Source organism: Protopterus annectens, chromosome 2.part2 (genome assembly GCF_019279795.1).
Source record: "Protopterus annectens isolate FY-2018-M chromosome 2.part2, PAN1.0, whole genome shotgun sequence".
NCBI lineage: Eukaryota > Metazoa > Chordata > Ceratodontiformes > Protopteridae > Protopterus > Protopterus annectens.
The window spans coordinates 230,956,658-230,976,587 of record NC_056730.1 but is presented as its reverse complement, the minus strand read 5'-3'; positions in this window follow the sequence as shown (position 1 = coordinate 230,976,587).

Sequence of the window (19,930 nt, the reverse complement as noted above, 5' to 3'; positions counted from 1 at the left end):
TACACCTACCGTATAGCTACTATATCACTGTTGCAGATGTCACTCACAATCACATATACGTTTGGAGAGCTCCTCAACATGTAACCTAAATGGCACAGCCAATAACTGCATACACATGAGATAGCAATACATAATCAGTCAGGGGTTTGGTACCCTGTACTGGTAGGTGTGTGACACAAACATTCTTAAGTTTTACTCTCCCACCCCTCCATGATTTATCTTTGCCTCTGTCTGCCTCTCTCACTCCCTCTCTGGTGGATGTGGAGACTTACACCTGCTTTGCTTAGGCAGCAGCATGTGTTTTGTAAATGATGCTCATGATCAGCTGATGACCTCTGCATAAATCGCAGCCCTCCTCTAGCTGATTGCATGTGGAACAGTTGTGGTAACATTCCCATAGCCAATTGCATGGAAACACACTTCAATATCTAGGAACATCGTGTTGGTGTTGGGCGTTTTCATTCACTGTGAGCAGGACCTAGATCTGTTGTTTGGCAAACAGCATCACAGATGGATTGGGGATTTACCTCTGACAGCATACACTATGGAAACAGGCTAACACACAGGAGGGATGTGCCTGAAATGACTACAGAATGTAAGTGCTGCTATTCTGCATTTGGAGTAATTTTGGTTTAAAACTGTGTCTGTGGATATGGCTGTTCTACATGTTTTAATACCTGTCATGACAGTGCTAGGTTTCTGAGGAAACCCCCATCTGTACGGTCATCTGCAGACTGGGCAGTGTGTGGTGCCTTTTGTTTCTTGTGTTACCCACAGAGCACCTATCTGTGAACTGCAGAAGCACAGTGTGAAGATTGCAGACAGTACGTGGTGACAGACATTAGAGTTACTGACCTCATATCCCTCATAGGACATATGTCGCAACAAACCCTGTTACAACAATAAATGTATGAGGTTATCACAGTAGCATGTCAATATTGGCTCTGTGTTTGTGCCTTTAGCCACAACTCTGTCAACCTGTGTACATATGTCATGCATTAAGAGGTGCATATGTCCTGTACACCATAATTAACTGACATCATATCTGATCACAAGCCAGTGGGATATCAGACTGTGATACTTTATGCATAGTAGGGTTTCTCTTTGAGGACATAACCTAGGCATTTTGTAGTTGTGTGTACAGTACTGAGGTCTGTGCACTTATGGTGATTGCCGACAGTGTGTGTATTGTGAATATGTACCTTGGCCTGTGTACAGATTGTGGTAGATGTCATTTTTCTTGGTCCTGTTCTATCTGATGTTACTGTACAATGATGTCCTTAGGATGTCTGTCAGTAGCCAATGGCACACATGTTAAAAGCAGACGTGACCTCCCACATACAACATGGCTGTGAAGACAACCCCTATCACAGTAGCAATAGTCTACATATATACCTGCATTATATATCTGACATCCCCTTGCACTAAGAGGTAGGGACTGTTGGGGCTGAGATAGGGCTTCACTCCATGTTCAGGACATATGGTGGACATATATGTATATATAATTATCCATATATCTATATAGATATATATACGTATACATATCGATATACATATATAAGTATATGTACATATATATACATATAAACACTCAGATATATACATATCCACAGCAATATATTTCTACACATATACAGATAGAGATACATATGGAAATATACTTATGGGTATCTACATATATATTGACACATAACACAAGCACTCAGGTCACTCCAAGACAAGTACAAATATGACTCAGTCATTGTCCATGCTGGTGTGAATGACCTGAGATGTACCTCCCTGGACTACATGAAAACAGACATAAAGGAGCTCTCTGAGCATGTAGCCCAGGCCGGTATGACCCTGACCTTGACTAGCATCTTACCCTCACCAAGAATGATGCCACAATATGAAGACAAGATGATCAATTTCAACAATTGGCTTAAGTACTGGTGTCATTCAAAGGGGATCCAATGCCTGTCAGCTTGGGATGATATGCTCGACAAGCCACGATGCTTCGCTAGGGACGGCTTGCACCTGTCACCCCTGGGCTTTCGGATATTGGCAAAGGCTCTTGCTACCCCCATAGTGCCTTTTTTAGGCAAGGCTCAAAAGACAAACCCACTTCCATAGGTATCACAAGGGATAAGAAACTAAGAGTAATGCTACTCAATGCCGGAAATCTAAACCTCAAGATGCATGCACTCGAAACTCTCCTTAGCATGGAGAACATCGATATCTGTGCAGTAACAGAAACCTGGTTCAGGGCACCAGGGAGCACCCCAGCACTACCAGGTTATACCTCATGCCATGCTTTTCAGCCCCATAACTTGGACCAAACCACAAAAGGAGGGGAAGTATCGATATTCATCAAAGATACCCACACCTCCAGGTTGGTGGCAAAGCATGAAGCATCAGAGACTATCCATGTGCAACTAACAGTGGGTAAAACTGCCTTCCAGTTTATAGCCTGCTATAGACCACCCTCCCAAACCCAGGAACCCCACTCAGCCTTCCTGAGAACACTGGAAAATATGAAGGTCTCTCCAAACACCATTATATTGGGCGACTTCAACTACCCAAACATAGACTGGGAGCATTACTCCAGTTCCAACACCCTAGCCCAAAGGTTCCTAGAATTTATAAACTCAAATGCTATGGAACAACTTGTTACCACTCCCACAAGAGGGGAAAACATACTGGACCTGATCATCACCAACATGGGGACTCTATGCTCCAGACCAGAAGTGTATCCCTCACTGGTAAGATCAGACCATAAACTAATCTCACTGGATATTCACATCCCGACTCTACCCCCTGCCCAGAAAACCACAGTGGAAAACTTCTCTAAAGCAAATTTCACACTCCTCAAAACTGAGGAGGAATCCTTCAAAGCCCCCGGGCCTGTGGAAAATACGGCCCAGACCACAGAATCCTTTATAAACGCATTCTATGAACACCTTCAGGAATGCATGGATCATGCGTTCCCAAATAAAGCAAGACCCAATCCTCCAAAGTCAGACATCCTGTCTGGTGGACCCCAGCCATAAACAAACTATACAATAGAAGGAGGAAGCTACTAAATGATAGAGCAAAATCCCAAAAAGGGAAGGCATCACTGATCAGTATTAGCAAAAAATTATGGGCACACATAAAATTGTCTAAGGCCAGGTTCGAGAGAAAAATTGCACAGGACACTAAGGATAATCACAAGGCTTTCTTTAGTTATGTTAGGAACCTGGGTGGTAATTCCCAGATATGCTCAGAATTAGTCCAAAATGGCAAAAAATACACCAAACCCACAGACATTGCCAACATCCTAGCTGACAGGTTCAGTGCAAACTTCTCCCCCCCCCCACCAAAAGGGCAAATATCTATCCCAGCAGAGTGCTGCCCCCCTGACATCTCAGATGCTCAGGTAAGAGCCGCCCTCTCCAAAGCAAAAAACAGAGCATCAATGGGACCAGATGGTGTCTCGGGCTGCATCCTACATAAACTCCAAGAAGAGCTAAACCCAAACATAAAACTACTGTTCAATCTCAGCCTTACTACAGGATATGTGCCCAAAGAGTGGCGTACAGCAACAGTGGTCCCTCTCCATAAAGGTGGTGCCTCAACGGATCCTGGAAACTATCACACCATAAGCCTGACTAGCTTGGCCTGCAAAGCTATGGAAAGGATCATCATGTACCTCATAAATGAAGATATTGGGGACCTACAAACACTGGATCCTACCCAGTTCGGCTTTGTTAAGGGCAGATCCTGCCTCTTAAACCTGGTTGATTTCTTTGAAATAGTCACCAAGGCCATTGACGAGGGGAAGGTGGTCCACACAGCCTACCTGGACCTCGCAAAAGCCTTTGATACAATACCCCACTTGGGCATTATAGATAAGCTCACTAGCTTAAATATAAACCCCTACGTCACTAGATGGATTGCAAACTGGCTCAAGGACAGAACCCACATGGTTAGAATTGCTGGAGCCATGTCAGACTCCAAACCAGTTACAAGTGGTGTCCCACAAGGCTCAGTCCTGGGACCTCCCTTGTTCGGTATATATTTCTCGGAGGTACAGGCCAACATGGAAGGACTGTGGCTGACCAAGTTCGCAGATGACTGCAAACTGGGTGACATAATCGACTCTCCAGCCGACACAAGCATCCTCCAAAAGGGCCTCATAGAAACAGACAACTGGTGCCAGAGCCATAGCCTCAAGCTAAATGCCAAAAGTGTATAGTCATCCCTTTGGCAAAACAAAGTGCCCACAAATTACCACATAGGTGGTAATCCATTAAGTACAGAAAAAGTAATTAGGGACCTGGGGACCCAAGTTGATAGCAATCTCTCATTTGACAACCACGTGGCCAAAGTGGTTAGAAAAACATTTTATATAGCCCACCTAATCATGAAGGGATTCACATCTAGATCAGGGGAGGTCATTGTGCCTCTTTACTCATCCCTCATCAGGCCCATAATTGAGTACAATGCCCCTTTTGGGATGTACCTTACCAGACACCTGCAGCAACTGGAAAGACCCCAAAAGTACCTCACCAAGAGGATCAAAGTGCTCAAACAAATGCCATATGCTGCCCGGTTAAAGAACCTCCAGCTCTACTCAGTGGCATACCGCCTGTTCAGAGGCGATCTGTGCCTGACGTATAAAGCCATGTCCAACCTGGAATTAATGAACATGCTGCACCTCAGAAAATCCAAATCCCATCGAGCTACGTGCTTGAGAGACTTGAACCTCAGCACTGAAATAAATAGGACATGCTGGAGGGACAGATTCATAACCCAGAGGCTCCCTTCACTCTGGAATAAAATCCCAGTCCAGGTTAGGTAGAGTCCCTCATTGACTCTCTTCAAGAGGAATCTTGATGAGTGGATGGGAGATCGTAGGTTTATCCCGGGTATCACTTCTGTGTCACTGTTAGACAGAGGCACAGTATACTAACCTCGAAAAAGGGCATAGCAAAATAAATTTAAAATGGGTGGCGAAAGCCAAACACATTCTGGCTAGGCTTATAAATGCCCTAGGGCAGATAGCCTAGTATGAACCTATGAACCTATGAACCTATGACAGTATCAGGTATATCAGAATAGATATGTATGCACATATAGTTGTAGATATATACATATATATATATATACATATATAGGCATATCTGTACAAATAGGATGTGCATACATATATAGCTGTATATACAAATATCTATATATACATATATCTAAATATATATATATATATATATATATATATATATATATATATATATATGTCTATATGGATCTACCTGAGTAGATCGACATGTTAAAAGAGCGAAAACGACTTCACCGATGCCAGAAGATCGACAAGGCAGAAGACCGACGGAGGAAGACACCAACGCTGAGAACACTGCGATGGGGAAAGGATGTGTAAGTATGCGGTAGTGACGGACGTTAGGGTGCGAGTAAGGTAAGTGTGCGATGTTGGCGGTGTGTAGGGGTAGCGGTGGGATAAGTGAGTTAGGGTTAGGGCGCGGGTAGGGTAAGGGTGCGAGTAAGGTAAGTGTGCGATGTTGGCGGTGTGTAGGGTTAGGGGTGGGATAAGTGAGTTAGGGTTAGGGCGCGGGTTGGGTAAGGGTGCGAGTAAGGTAAGTGTGCGATGTTGGCGGTGTGTAGGGGTAGGGGTGGGATAAGTGAGTTACGGTTAGGGCGTGGGTTGGGTGAGTGTGCGATAGTGACGGACCTTAGGGTAAGAGTTTGGGTTAGGGTTGTAGATAGTTGTGTATGTCTGGGTTAGTGTTGGTTCGTAAGGATTGTGGTGTGCTTGTGTTGTGTGTGTGGGTTTTGGATAGGGGATTTGTTTTGTTTGTTGGTATGATGTGTCGAGTGTATGAGGTGTCGTGTTTGTGAACTGTTGTGTTTGTGAACTGTCGATCTTCTGGTGTCAGTGAAGTCGTTTTCGGTCTTTTAACATGTCGATCTAGTAAGGTAGATCCGTATATATATATATATATATATATATATATATATATATATATATATATATATATATATATATATATATATATATATATATATATGTATATATATATATATATTATATATATATATATCTATATATATATATATATATATATATATATGCATATATCTACATACAAAGAGATGTACACATGGCCATATATATGTTGCACTATACAGATGTGTATACAGACATATGAATGAATATACATGTGTATGTACATGTAGACATATATCAACCGATTATAGGTATATTTCCATATTCCTGTCATGTGTAAACCTCACGGTTGTGTATACTCTCCCAGATGTATCTCGCCATATGTATGTGCTATGTTAAAACAACATATGTGATGCAAAAGTCATATTAATAACAAGTACTACACAATTGTGGTAGTAAAGACATTTTTTTCAATACTAATCAATATGTGTATTGACAGATATATTGGAAAAAACAACAGCTGTCTTTACACTGGTCATGGCGTAGTGGTTAAGTGTTGTGACTTTAGTGTACAGGGTAATGGGTTCAAGACTTGCAAGGGCTGTTCATTTTGTTTCTGGGCAGAACAAGGGCTGTCAGATACAGAGTGATCAAGGCAGTTCTGAGCAGCTTTAAGTGCATTTGCACAGGTTTGTGCGAAGCTAAGCGGTGCAAAGCTATGGGTAAACATACGGGCTCTTACACAGTGTAGGCTTCATTTACCAGTGCACAAATCAGTTTTGCTGTTATATTGGAGCAATGTTGATACCTGCTAAACTTGGCTTAGCCCTGGTAACCAGGTCACACCACCCAGTCTGATAACATAGCAGGGTAATGACATCTGTAATAAGTGTATGTAATGCCATGTACAATAGATGCACCTATGTGCTGTCATTAAAGTAGCAAGGGGTGTGAGTGTCATGTCTGGGGCACAGACATATATGAGGCCTGTACAGCACTGTTATCCATGTGACTTTGTTACATAAAGGGGTAGTAGCCCAGGGTAAGTGCTGTCACACTGGCATGTAGTGTATGATGGAGGTACTACTGTTGATTGTGCCTACCCATGCAAGAGTAGAGTGCTAAATGTAGGACTGACAACAGGCAAACCTGCAGGCATAGCTGGACTCTGAGTCTTCCCTGTTGTATCCCTGGTGTGTGAGCTGTGTCACAGTATATAATCCCTACTGGGTAATAATCCGACATGTGGAATGTAACTGTAGACTACCGTCTGTACAACACATGACAGTGCGGGCTCATGATATGTAGTTATGGCATACATATTGTTGTCAAACATCTATCTGTCAACACAGTCATTTTACGGCATAACTACTTGCCAAGTGGATAACTGTCCATCTCTGTACAGATTTGAAGATGGCAGGTATCCCGTTGGGATATGTACAGGCATCATAAGCTGGATTGACACTGACACGTCTGCCCAACTGTGTAAGAACTGGCACATATTGGAGATAACACCCTGTATGCACCACATGCCACGGGTACCTCCACTACACTACCACAGTCAACTGAACATGCTTGGGTACAGTTCTCCATCACAGACACTAACCATGTGTTGTAATGCATGTTACATACATGTCAAATTGATCACCTCAGTGGCCATGTGCAGGAGGCACCTGGCAGAATGGCTGATGCATGTCACTTCCACCCTGAGGGTCACCACAGTAGTGTCTGTCGATAGCTTGCCTGCTGCCACATGGCTGGTGGCAGGATATCAATGTACACACAACCCCTACACAACCCATCTCTCCTTGGACAATAGCTAGGTACACAGCTGTGACCAGCTGCAGAGATGCACCCCAGTACTAACACATGTGTATGCCTGCATGACTGAATATAGCAGTGTCTGGGTGTTAGCACACCTGTACGTGGGAATTCCATGAGGGCCTTCACAACCACCACATAACCCATTTGCATAGCCAGTCATGCCTGCTACTGTATGGGACATTACATTTACACTGTTAAGCTCCTCTCCATACCGGCTACATGAGCCTTGCAGTACCATCTCATCAGTGTTGTACAAATGGGTTGATAGGCTTTGGATACCCATTGTGTTCTGGCAAGTGTGTGTATGTCTGCATGTCTGTTTATCTGTAGGGTACAGCATTCCAAGGCTGCATACTCCTATTACAATATCCATTGCCGCATGGTAGTACAGATAGTGTTGTTGCTACCCATTGGTGAAGCATGACAATGCAACACCCTGCTATGTGTGTGGTATGTGCATTAGATGCATATCCCTGTAGTACCACTGTTGGGATCTACGATGGGTTGTTTTGCAGTCATGGTCAATGTGTGATGGTGGGTATATCAGAGTGTCATCATGGGTTTCAGGGAGTACAATATCCACTGGGGGATGTGGGTGCTGTGTACACTGTCATTACACCAAGGTACACCCGGTATATGTTCCATGTATCACGTTATGGTTACCACTGTCACCATCAACTATACAGGTAACTGATGCCACATTCCAGGCCAGTTATGCATGTGCTTTGTGCAGCCTACCTGTAACACATTGGACACACAGTCAAGTTAGTTAGCAGCAATTGGCCCTGGTCTCTCAGATGTGTGTCTGCCTATGTGTCTGTTAATGTGTATATGAAGGTATGTCACACTATGTTCTGTCTATATACACCCATTACATCCCCCATTAGCATACTGTACATGCCTGGGGTTTTTCTGCATGTAACATGTAACCTGGGACACACCTCACCATAAACGCTATGTGGTGTGTGCAATGGAAGCCACACACTTCAGTATCACTACATACCTAGGTAGGGGTCTAGTCCCAGTGTTGCCAAGTAACAGTGTGCATGTAGGTGGATGGGTCTACATCAGGTTGCAGATTATACATGCCCCAGTGAGTCACCTGTCAATGTGGCACAGGCAATAACTGTTATAATAACCTGTGACATGTGTTCAACTGTACCCCGGATATGTCACAGCCATGGTGTCACCACAGTGCCATACCCCATTGTGGAATATGACTGCAGACCATCCTCGTGCTGACACATGTACACCTACAACACAAATTAATAACTTTATAGAGACCACAATCAACCAGTGTTACTAACAGCTATAATGCATCATTGCTGGATGGCTACACTACCTGACATATATGTATTACACTTTACTCCTTACAATATGTTACACTGAAGTACTGTGGTACACTGTAGTACAGTCACCGTGTGCATCAGAACCATATTAGCCTACCCTGCATTGATGGTATGGCTGACAGGGATGTGGAACAGGTATCATCATATGCACAGGGTGTGTTGTTGGTTTGCCGGAGGCCGAGGGTGGGCCACACATTTGCCACCATGTGTGTGGGTGAGGGGTGTACTTAGGTGAACTGGGCATGGTGATGTGGTGTGTTTAGGTATCGGGTTGCCCTAGTTGTGTTTGTATAGTGTGTGGGTATGCATACACACAGTTCTGCCATGTGGCTGCCCTACACAGGTGTTTATGGACAGCTGCAGACCATACCCGGCAGGGTGTGCAGTTCACTGCCTCCGGCCACAGAAACGTTTACTGTGCCTGCCAGGGGTTCCATGGGCATGTCCAGGTACAGGCCTCAATGTGCTACTCTCACATGATGACGACAAATGTCTGCTGGTACCAGATCCCTCCTGGGACTGGCCAGGACCTCATGCTCATGGCCTGCTGTGGTGTGGTGTGGATAGTGCCCCCTGCAGTGCCAGGGCAGGTGGGCAGGTACTGCCACTACAAGAGCCCCTTGGTGTCATAGCACATCAACGTTGACTGCCAGCTGTTGGTGTTGCTGGCCTACATCCAAGCGGCTATCGCCGCACCCACACCACATGTTCTAGCATGTACAAGCCACTGTGAATAAGGGCCATCATCTCACCAGACCATCTATTCATGAACTTGATATAAGCACAGATGGCACCAGACAGTTCACGGAAGTTGTCATTTGCACATATGAGAGCAGCCCTCTGCAGTCTCAGGCCCTGACTGTTGTAATGTTCCATATGTGCCTGTGCCGCCGTGACAGCCTCAAACATGCGCCTGCTGGTACCAGCTGTGTTGACTCTGCCAGGCGCATGATGTCCAGCAGCCCTACCTTGAGCACCCTGGGACATCTGCCTATGTCATGCCCTGCCGGATATTTGGCTATGCCTGCTGTGATCAGACACAATATGCATAATTACCACACTTTCCTGTGCACAGCCACCAAACACCAGCTGTGCCTCTGCTATGGCCTCTGGTGATGGGGTATGTATAGGCACTGAAACTGTGTGCAGGGTTGGGGTGATTAAAAGGAGAATGCCATTCAAAGATGGCTGACATTCTGTGAACACTGCAAATTTACAGCTCTTCATATATCCTGAGGAAAATTTAACCCTGAAGCTATACTACAAACTATTTAACAACAATTTTTGTATAAAATAAATCTACTCCATTCAAGTATCTTTCCAGAGGTGAATAAACCTGGGAAAATTAAAGAATTTAGCAGGATTATAACTGATTGACAGTCTCTGAAGAGAGTATCAAACAAAAGAACTTTCTGTTCAGCAAACTTGGCCTATCTACTATCAAGCTATAGTAAATTGCAATACTGATTTATAATGTCAAAAGAAGACAAAAACATGGATACAACAACAACAAAAACCAAACTGTCAGAACTTCAATTACCAGAAAAAGATTTAACTTCGAAAAGGCAGAAAATGACAAAACAACAGGAATATCTAAAACCAGGGAACAAAAATAAGCCAGACCAACTGGCGAGCATGGAAGATATCAAAACTGCTTTGTTACCTATTCAAGAAGCTTTGAAAGAGCTATCTAACCAAGTGCAATCCTATGGCATTTCCTGTACTCAAATCCTTGAAAAAATGGATAAAACTGAAGCTAGAATATCTGAGAATGAAGGCAAAATAACATTGCTTGCCAAAAAAGTGGATACATATGATCTAGATATTCATTCTATGCAAGCTAAAATTGTGGATCTGGAGGCGAGATCCAGGAGAAATAATATAATTATCAGAGGGATACCGGAAACTATTCAGTACAATGATTTAATTCCATCCATCACACAGATATTTACAACACTATTCAATGACTCTGATATGGCTAAACAAATAATATACCAAGACCAGTGTATGTTAAAATTCTCAGTTACCAAGATGTAAACAAAATAATACTAACTGTAAAAAAGAATGGAGGCTTCATTATGTGGAACAATAATAAAGTTTCTTTGGCTCAGGACTTGCCTCTACAAATAAGACAAGCCAGACAAGCATTATCTTCATACTGCAAGTTTCTCATTGAAAAACAAATTAAATTTCAAATGAAGTATCCTAACACACTAACATTTGCAGTCGATGGCTCCAAATACTCTGTTTCAACAAAAAAGAAGCAAAATCTACCTTTTTGAAGATTTTCAAGTCTCTGCCTGCTTCAGAAAGTTAATCTGGCCCTCCGTTGTGACTGGCATAACACCAGAGGTCGGATTTATCCTTTGCTGCAACTCGAGGCTTCTTAGTCCTTAGTTCTAGGTTTTAGTGCACCAGGCCTCTTGTTGATCAGATAAGAACCTTGTTTTACAGCTCCAGTTTGTTCGTGAGGCATTTCTGAGGTTTTATAGCCTTCATGAACTGTATTTTCCCACGAAGAAACAGGAAATGCTTTTCCTGCTGCTGACGGTCCGGTTTTGATGTGGCGCATCCGGATGTCTGTCCGTTTAAAGGATCCCCCATCGCAAAGTTGGAGGCAGGTTTCCAGGGTTGGAGATCTGAAAAAATCTGTCCAAGAAAGAAAAATGTAAATTGAACTGTAATAACAATATTTTTTAACATTATAAGCACATAGAAACATTTTAGTTAACCCAAATCATACATTTAATCTTTGCAAGTATATATAGTTGCATAGGAAACACAAAGCATATATAAGAGTAATCAGACCATGTACTAATATCTGAAAGTTAATAGTGGGACGGTTTGATCTGTTATTAGGTTAATTTTAAATTAAGTTGTTAACACATGCAGTATAGAATGTCTTTTTAGGTATATAATCTGGTTTACTGAGTCCCTGTATAGAAACGACTTACATATAACTAACTAATATACTGGGATTACTGATAAATATGGTTGCTATATTACTATGGGTCATGTAACTATATAACTACGATAGTCAATAAATTGAAGGTCAAACCCTCACACTATTTATTGATATTAGTTATTTCAGGTTAAATCTGGAAATGTCTAAACAACAAAGGTTCAAATTATGAAAGTGAAGTGGTTATTTATTCTTTTTTTAAGTGATAGAAGACAAGGTAGACTGATTACAGGTTGACTACTGTATTTTATAACACTGGTCAGTGTCTCATATCTGAGTTATTTAGGTTTAAATATAGATTTATATATAATCTCGAGCAATGTCACTTATATATTATATAAACCTATCAGCTTTATTACTTTAAGAATATTTTAGTGAGACACAACAAATTATTAACATTAAAGTAGACATTTGAGATTAAATGGAGAGGAATGATAATACTTAAATATGTTGTTATGACCTTTTTTCCTTGACATATTCATGTAAATAGATAGAACAAGAGATGTAGATGATTAGCAGTGTTTAATAGGAAATGTATAGGTTAGGCTTTGTAGACTTAGTTGTAGTATATATAGGTTCTTTACATGTTATATATGTTACATATTTTAATTTGAAGAACACATTTGTCAATGTTATTAACCCGTACAATGCTTAGTAATGTGAAAAACCTATATATGTCCTGGTCCAGGGGTATAGTGGGTAGACACTGGTATGGGACGGGATTTCAAGAATGCTTCTATAGTATATACATATTGAAAAATATATTCAAATTTATCATATTTTGTCCAATTTAAAGTACACTTGAGTAAATTAAAGATTTTAATATGTGGGAAATAGACTCATGGAATACTAAAGGGCTCCAGAACTTGAAAAAGAGGAAACTATTTCTTCATTTATTTCTGCAAGCTAGGGCATGCTTTATTTTTCTTCAAGAAACCCATTTGACCAATGATCAGTGGGCAGTTATTAAAGAAAAAAAATGGATTAGAGAGGTTATAGCCTCGGAAGGTAAAACTAATAGTGTGCGGGTTGCGATAGTTATAAAAAAAAATACCAAGGAAAAATTCTAGACTCTAAAATAGATAAAGAGGGAAGATGGTGCTACGTGATTCTTTCTTCTACCCTTTATGATAAACCTATTTTACTTCTTAATGTATATGCACCATGTAATAATCAACAGTCTTTCATAGCATCACTTTATCCCATTTTAAATCAATATAACAACTATTATATAATCATAGGAGGTGACTGGAATGCCTATCAAGATCCTAAACTAGATAAATCAAGTTCACATAGGTCATTTAATAATCAAGCAGTAATAGCATTAAGTGAACTTAAAGGTGACTTTAAACTATATGATCCTTTTAAATATGCAAATAATCAGCTTAACACAAATAATTTCACATTCTATTCAACTTGTCATAAAATGTGGTATAGAATAGATTTTTTCTTGATTTCAGAAATACTAATTAATTTAGATTCCTTTGTATCTATACAAGCTCGTTACTTATCAGATCACTTTAAAATTACATTAAGTTTTGCTAAAGACCTTAGAAATAGTTTGCCACACAGGGGTTACAATTGGTCTCTAAATCCAAATTTATTAAATAAAGAAGATATAATCCAGGAAATTCAAGTTATGTTCAATCTCCTATTAGTTAATTTATCCAAACAGCAACATACACCTGATATTGAATGGGTGACAACTAAAGCACAAATAAGAGGGAATTTTCTTCAAAAAGCTACATACTATAAAAGAATACAAACTAGAGATGTGCAAAGAATGGAGGCTAAAATTAAGACATTAGATCAGGATTTAATTTGGAATTATAACAGACAAACAGAAATGGAACTATTAAAATGTCAAAAAGATCTTTTTTTGATCCAAAATAGGAGGTTGTCATTCCATGAACATAAAATGCTGGCAAGATATGCTAACCATATTCAAACGTCATCAAGGGCATTAGCTCGAATCATTAACCAATCGAAAATGCCTTCTCAAATTCCTGAAATACAGTTCAAGAATAAAAGATATACAAAATCCGAAGACATTATGAATACCTTTGAACTGATATATTCTCAAATTTACGGTGATCAACATGAATCACTTACAAAAAGGACTAATAATGATTTTTTGAAAAAATTATTTTTCTGAAAATAGGTGATAACTCTCAGGTAGATTTAATTAAACCAATTTTTTCTGAAGAAATAAAATATACAATCAAAAAATTGAAATCCCATAAAGCACCAGGACCCAATGGTTTGACTGCAGAATGTTATAAAACTTTCTGTGATATTTTTGGTAAAATATTTCCACATATATTTAATTATATAATTGATAATAAAATTAATGGCCCTCATTTTAATGCATCCAGAACAATTTTTATACCTAAAGAAAATTCAGATCTTCAAAACCCAGATAATTATATGCCTATCTCACTTTTAAATATTGATATGAAAATTCTGACCTCTATTTTAGCTAATAGATTGAAGAAGGTAATGGATTTAATAATATCTAATGAACAAGCCAAATTTTTAAATGCCAAACTACTGACAATACTTTAACACTTCATACATTAATCTCTTATGCCAGTCAAAGGAATTAAAATATGTATGCACTTATAATTGATGCACAAAAAGCTTTTGATAGAGTTAATTTAAAATTTCTGTTTGATATTTTACCATATTTCAATATACCTCAAGACTTTATTCTAACGTTACAAATATTATATAATAAGCCTTATACAACTTTATATATTAATAACAACTTTTCTAAAAGAATACAAATTAAAAACTGAACTCGTCAGGGCTGTCCTTTATCTCCTATATTATTCAATTTGTACCTAGAACCATTATTTTTACATATTAAACAAAATATATACCACAATGCCCCAATAATTTATTGTACTAAAATATCTATGGCTGCCTTTGCTGATGACCTCAACATTTATTGTACAACACCAGTTTCAGACACCAAAAAAATATTAAAAGCTATGGATGACTTTGCAGAGATATCCAGCTACAAAATAAACCTTAAAAAAAACAATTTATTCCCTTTAAAAATGCCAAAACCCTTTTCACTTTTACCACTGGTAGGACAAGTAAAATCTGAAGATAAAATAAAATATTTGGGTATTATCTTTTCCACAGATAACAAAGATTTTTATATCAATAATGTTAAGCTGCTTTGGGATCATATATTGTCGGACTTAAGAAGATGGAATAATTTGAAATTACCATCAATGGCAAAGGTTTCAATTATTAAAATGAATGTACTACCCAGAATACTATTCATCTTTAGAGCTACGCAACTTTTAATCCCTAAGAAATTCTTTAAACAAATTCATACGGAATCGGTTAAATTTATATGGGAAGCTAGGAAAACTAGAATATCATACGATAAATTGATGACTCCGAAAAATCAAGGAGGGCTCGATTTACCTAATTTTGAAATATACTATTTAATAATAAATTCTAATAGAATTTTAAGAATTGCTAATTATGAGATATCTAGTAATAAATGGTCACCTGAGTGGTTGCTTTTGAATTACAAACATGTTGTAAGTTTGAATATCAATCCTAAATTATTACCTTTTTTAAGTAAAGACACGTTTAAATCATATGCTATAATGGAACACATTAAAGTATATAATATTGATACAAAATCTTTTTCAGTCATTAAATCTCATTCAACATATGATGACTTTTCAACCCTTTCATAAGAATCCGAACTTGAAAATCAATAATCAATTAATAGATCTTAAAAAATTTCCACTTATAGTTAATTTAACTTTACTTGATATGTACCCATATCTCAATTTTTCAGCACATGAAACATTACAGGTGATGAATCTCCCTAAATCTTATTTAATCACACTGAGACAGTTAAAGGATCTTTCCATAAGTTACTTCAGAGACTTTAAAATTAATGATGATGCTTTAACTAAATGTTCAAATTTATGGGAAACTCTTCTACAGGATGCCAAATTTATAACTTCTACAAGTAAGTTGGTTGTTCTGATTGTTAAAATATGTTAATTAATAATTGATTAAATTTCAATTGATTAATTTGGATGTGTTTTACTATAAAATTGTTTGAATGCATTGCACTTGTTATCTGATGAAGGAAGAGCATCGACTATTCCGAAAGCGCTTATTTCATTAAAAGCAGTTTGTACTGTTCACACTGTTCCTTGGCTTGTCTTTTGCTTGTTTGGCTTCAAATGTTTTTCAGACATTTACTTGTTTTAACTTCTACAAGTAAACTGGTAAAAGATTTGAAATACCAAAATCAAATACTCTTGTCAAAACATTGGAAAGAAAAAATACCATTGATAGAATAAAATAAAATATTAAAAGCAATTAACTTAACAATAAAATCAATTTCTCTTCAAAAGTTAACATTTACCCAACTGATGATATTTAATAATACCTACTACATACGTCTTAGCTTGCATAAATTCAACTCTAAAAACTCTCCTAAATGTCCATACTGTAAAGACCAAACAACTGACCTCTTACACATGATCTGGAGCTGTAAATGTGTATATAAACTTTGGAACTCTTTAAAAATTCAACTTCAAAAGATGGGTTACCAAAATTCTACACTTTCTTGGGAATTTATGATCTTACATATCCCTCCTAATAATTTGGATAGATCCCAAATGACCATACTTATAAATATATTTTTGTTAATGAAACTTTATATAGCTACAAATTGGTTGAATCCATCCCAATCTTCATGGGACAACTTTAAAAGTTTAGCGATGAAACATATATTAGCCCACAAATTATTAATCAAGGATCATAGAAAAAATATAAATAATCCGAAAATATGGGAGCGAATTTTCAATATTGTATTGGCTTAATGTCCCGAATCCAGTTTAACCCCTGGACATATATATACTTTAAAATGAAAGCTAGTAGTAATAATCCATTACAATGATATTAGACCTGTGGATAATCCCTCTCAGATATTCCTTTTTTTTCCTTTATTGATTTTGGTTAACCGATGGAAGCATTCATGTAAATAGTGTACATATATATATATATATATATATATATATATATATGTATATATATATATATATATATATATATATATATATATATATATATATATATATATATATATATATATATATATATATATATATATATATATATATATTGTAGTATTGTTGTTATAAGTATTATTTGGGAAAACAAATTTATTATTGAAAAAAAAAGGAGAATGTCAAATGATGGCACTGTTACGGCCCCTGACAACCCCAACTGTGCCTCAACAATACTATCACCATCTTCGGAGTCTGTATGGACACCAACATCATATTCCATGCAGGAGGGACCCTGATCCACCTCTTCACCAGTGGGGGAAACAATAAGTGCACTTTAAAACCTGTACAGCATTGCATAACAGTACACACACACACACACACACACACACACACACACACACACATAATACCTACCTGTCTGTGACCTAACAGACAGTCCTACATATATTTCCATGTGTTCCCCATCCGGCATCACACTTGCTTACATACTCACATTGATAAAAAAACACACCACCGTCCTTACTAGAAGCTTTAGTCCACCAAAGATAAAACTGTAAACAAATGTAAAAACACACGTGGCCCAAACAATGGCAGGTAGTTCCAGTGTAAAAGTTCTTTATTCAACAACAGATGTATAAGTGCTTTCACAGATAACTTTGGCTTCTTCTGATACAAATGCAAACTGTCTCTTGTGTGTCTTTTATATTCTAACGAGTCACTTAAGCCTTGTTCATCTTAAAGAAACATCCTACATTCAATAGAAGCTTCTTGTAGAATTATGTCACATTTAAACTAGTCAGCTTCACTTGTTATTTTAAAAACACAATTCAAAATAGTACTTATACATAAAAATACATATAAAAAGCATATTATAAAAAAATACATAAAATATGCTCAAATTTCAATCCATATTAATAAACATTCTTTAATATTTACAATAGGACACATCTACAACTAAACAACTAAAACATTTCATTTATTCAGTGGTCTCGCTTTAAGTTTTGGTCTTATTAGTACCCTGTCATTTAATCCATGCACAGAATCTGCTTTCAGTCTTAAGATCCATTTTGCCTCAAGTTGTTCTGTCTTATTCCTAATGTTTCCCATCCTAATACTATCATATATTTTGCCTATAACTGAAAACAGCAACGCCAATGACAAGAGCTGAAGAGCAGGTCGTTAGAAGGAAAACCATTCAGACAGTAGCACAAATACACAAAGTGGAAGGAAATCTAGGGAGTGCTACTAATTTAACCAACAAAGCACAAGAGACTGGTGAACATGGGAAAAAGCAACAAAGTGCATCTACTATTTTAACACCAAACTGTTTTTTTCCCTCCCCATCAAGGAAGTAGGAAAGTTGGGGAAGAGAATGAGGTCAAGAAGCAGAAGTTGAATGAAACGGAAACTCGAGGAAGTGACAGGAATGCCAACAATCAAAAAAGCCTGGGGAATCCATAAGAAGTATCGATACGGAACTTGTCATCCCCGCACACAATAGATGAAGCCAGTGTTCTAAGAAAAGGACTATATTTTATTCCAAGCCAGTGTGGACTTTACTGAGGTAAATTTTGATTTAAAACTACTCAGTAGAAATTTAACTCTGAAACTGAATTACAAATGTAATTAAACTGCTGACAATTTAAAAATGTTTAGAAAACCGAGTACATATGTACCAGTGCTTAATCCAGTAATTAATGCTTTTGAGTGGTTATTTATTAATGACATATACAAAATTAATGAGAATGCTAGAATGACTAATTACAGGAAATACAACTTAACAAAAAATGAATATCTAGCACTTAAAACCCTAGAAGCTAACCATGGTATAATAAGATCAGCTGACAAAGGAGGCCTGTTAGTAATATATGACATGGAACGTTATCAAAATGACATGAAAATAATGTTGTCAATTCTCATTGTTATTCTGCTGTAAATAATGTTGAAAGTGTTATAAGACATATTAATACAACTTATATGGACCTGTTTAGAAATGGTAGGATTGACAAGGACTTCTGTGACTATTTAACAGTACATCCTTTATTGCCTGTGATTCAGGGACTTTCCAAACTTCATAAAGATCCTTTATGTCTACCACTAAGACCTGTAGTGGCTGGACAAGGATGGTCAACAGAACCAGCCTCTATTTATATAGAGAAAACTCTTTGCCCATTTCTGAATAACATGGTACATATTTTAAAAGACACGAAGCATTTCTTGAATGATTTGTTTGAGTTCTGTAATAGTTACAGGAACTGTAAAAATGTATATTTAGTAAGCATGGACATTACATCATTGTTTGCAATGATTCCGAATGATAAAGGAACAAGGAATATAAAAATGTTTTGTAAGTCATATATGGAATTTAATGATGAGAGTACGGAAATCATTATTACACTGTTGAAGACGGTTTTAGAGAGCAACATATTCATGTTCGATGAGACTATCTATTGGCAGAAGCATGGCATAGCTATGGGCACATCATGTGCCAATAGCTACGCCAATGCAGTTCTAGCCATTTGGGAAGATGAGTTTATATTAAGAGGCCTTTACAGGCACTATATATTATACTATGTAGGTTTGTGGATGACCTTTTTATGTTGCAGGGAGGAACACAGGCACAATTTGAATATTTTTTGATTATATTAACAATTCCACTGAATACAGATATATCAACAGATGAGGTTCATTTCTTAGATGTTAACATTAAGAAAGATGCAGAAGGAATGATATATACAAAGTGATATAAGAAAGAATATCATTGTGACAACTTTGTTCAGAGAACAAGTATGCACCCTCCACACATATTTAAAAG